The 2,500-nt window shown below is 59.7% G+C and overlaps 2 non-coding genes across 2 annotated transcripts in view; both read right to left on the bottom strand.

The window, feature by feature from the left end:
* Positions 1–1,570, bottom strand: part of LOC126330425 (large subunit ribosomal RNA) — a 4,222-nt gene extending 2,652 nt beyond the window's left edge. The window contains exon 1 of the ribosomal RNA XR_007562881.1: positions 1–1,570. This exon is cut by the window's left edge and continues 2,652 nt beyond it. This is a non-coding gene — a ribosomal RNA (large subunit ribosomal RNA).
* A 188-nt stretch (positions 1,571–1,758) lies between these two features.
* LOC126330421 (5.8S ribosomal RNA) lies at positions 1,759–1,913 on the bottom strand. The gene has a single exon (XR_007562877.1). It is a non-coding gene; the product is annotated as a 5.8S ribosomal RNA (ribosomal RNA).
* Between the last annotated feature and the right edge of the window lie 587 nt (positions 1,914–2,500).

The following is a 2,500-nucleotide window of genomic DNA, read 5'->3' as shown; positions in this document are numbered from 1 at the left end:
CTGCTGTCTTAAGCAACCAACGCCTTTCATGGTTTCCCATGAGCGTCGATTCGGGCGCCTTAACTCGGCGTTTGGTTCATCCCACAGCGCCAGTTCTGCTTACCAAAAGTGGCCCACTTGGCACTCCGATCCGAGTCGTTTGCTCGCGGCTTCAGCATATCAAGCAAGCCGGAGATCTCACCCATTTAAAGTTTGAGAATAGGTTGAGGTCGTTTCGGCCCCAAGGCCTCTAATCATTCGCTTTACCGGATGAGACTCGTACGAGCACCAGCTATCCTGAGGGAAACTTCGGAGGGAACCAGCTACTAGATGGTTCGATTAGTCTTTCGCCCCTATACCCAGCTCCGACGATCGATTTGCACGTCAGAATCGCTACGGACCTCCATCAGGGTTTCCCCTGACTTCGTCCTGGCCAGGCATAGTTCACCATCTTTCGGGTCCCAACGTGTACGCTCTAGGTGCGCCTCACCTCGCAATGAGGACGAGACGCCCCGGGAGTGCGGAGGCCGCCGCCCCGTGAAGGGCGGGGAAGCCCCATCCTCCCTCGGCCCGCGCAAGGCGAGACCTTCACTTTCATTACGCCTTTAGGTTTCGTACAGCCCAATGACTCGCGCACATGTTAGACTCCTTGGTCCGTGTTTCAAGACGGGTCGTGAAATTGTCCAAAGCTGAAGCGCCGCTGACGGGAGCGATTATTCCGCCCGAGAGCATCCCGAGCCAACAGCGGCGCGGGTCCGGGGCCGGGCCAGGTAGGTCCGTCATCCGGGAAGAACCGCGCGCGCTTGCCGGGAGCCCGAGCGCCCAAAGGGGCGAATCGACTCCTCCAGATATACCGCCGAGCAGCCAGCCAGGACACCGGGGCTCTGCCCAACAGACGCGAACCGAGGCCCGCGGAAGGACAGGCTGCGCACCCGGGCCGTAGGCCGGCACCCAGCGGGTCGCGACGTCCTACTAGGGGAGAAGTGCGGCCCACCGCACACCGGAACGGCCCCACCCCGCGGCGAGTGGAAAGGCAACCGGACACGACCCCGCCGCGGATTGCTCCGCGCGGGCGGCCGGCCCCATCTGCCGAGGGCGGGGGCCAGTGGCCGGATGGGCGTGAATCTCACCCGTTCGACCTTTCGGACTTCTCACGTTTACCCCAGAACGGTTTCACGTACTTTTGAACTCTCTCTTCAAAGTTCTTTTCAACTTTCCCTCACGGTACTTGTTCGCTATCGGTCTCGTGGTCATATTTAGTCTCAGATGGAGTTTACCACCCACTTGGAGCTGCACTCTCAAGCAACCCGACTCGAAGGAGAGGTCCCGCCGACGCTCGCACCGGCCGCTACGGGCCTGGCACCCTCTACGGGCCGTGGCCTCATTCAAGTTGGACTTGGGCTCGGCGCGAGGCGTCGGGGTAGTGGACCCTCCCAAACACCACATGCCACGACAGGCGGCAGCCTGCGGGGTTCGGTGCTGGACTCTTCCCTGTTCGCTCGCCGCTACTGGGGGAATCCTTGTTAGTTTCTTTTCCTCCGCTTAGTAATATGCTTAAATTCAGCGGGTAGTCTCGCCTGCTCTGAGGTCGTTGTACGAGGTGTCGCACGCCACACCGCCAGCCGGCTGTGCACGCTACCGAGAAAGTACCGGTATGCGAACCGCCAGGCGACGGGCGCGCATCGCACGTTTAAGGAGACGCGGCCGGCCACACAGGCGACCACGACACTCCCACGTCTCCGAAGCGGGACAAACGCCGCGCGCTTCAGTATACGTAGCCGACCCTCAGCCAGACGTGGCCCGGGAACGGAATCCATGGACCGCAATGTGCGTTCGAAACGTCGATGTTCATGTGTCCTGCAGTTCACATGTCGACGCGCAATTTGCTGCGTTCTTCATCGACCCACGAGCCGAGTGATCCACCGTCCTGGGTGATCTTTTCCTTTTCAGTCTCCCACTGTCTCTTTCAAGACAGTAGCATTTGCGGGACTGAGGCGTCTGACGGCCCCTGTTCCACTATTTTTTTTTGTGTCCAACGGCCTCACAGCCGATGGGCGTCGTACGGCTCCACACCGGAGCGGACAGGCACTCGGGCGAACGTCATTCAAAACCGGCGCCAGGCGCTAGGTACCGCAGGCCAGCCGCTCCAGAGCTTCAGCGCTCGTACCACACAACAACACTTCCGCTAGTTTTGAGAGGCACGCGTGGTTCCGCACGCGGCGCACGGCCACTGCCGTACAGGTAGCGTGTTGCGCGACACGACACGACACGCACATCGAAAGACATGCAGTCTAGTCGGTAATGATCCTTCCGCAGGTTCACCTACGGAAACCTTGTTACGACTTTTACTTCCTCTAAATGATCAAGTTTGGTCATCTTTCCGGTAGCATCGGCAACGACAGAGTCGATGCCGCGTACCAGTCCGAAGACCTCACTAAATCATTCAATCGGTAGTAGCGACGGGCGGTGTGTACAAAGGGCAGGGACGTAATCAACGCGAGCTTATGACTCGCACTTACTG

The sequence above is a fragment of the Schistocerca gregaria genome, unplaced genomic scaffold (assembly GCF_023897955.1).
Source record: "Schistocerca gregaria isolate iqSchGreg1 unplaced genomic scaffold, iqSchGreg1.2 ptg001287l, whole genome shotgun sequence".
Lineage (NCBI taxonomy): Eukaryota > Metazoa > Arthropoda > Insecta > Orthoptera > Acrididae > Schistocerca > Schistocerca gregaria.
The sequence above is the reverse complement of the archived record's forward strand: the minus strand, read 5'-3'. Positions and strand labels throughout refer to the sequence as shown.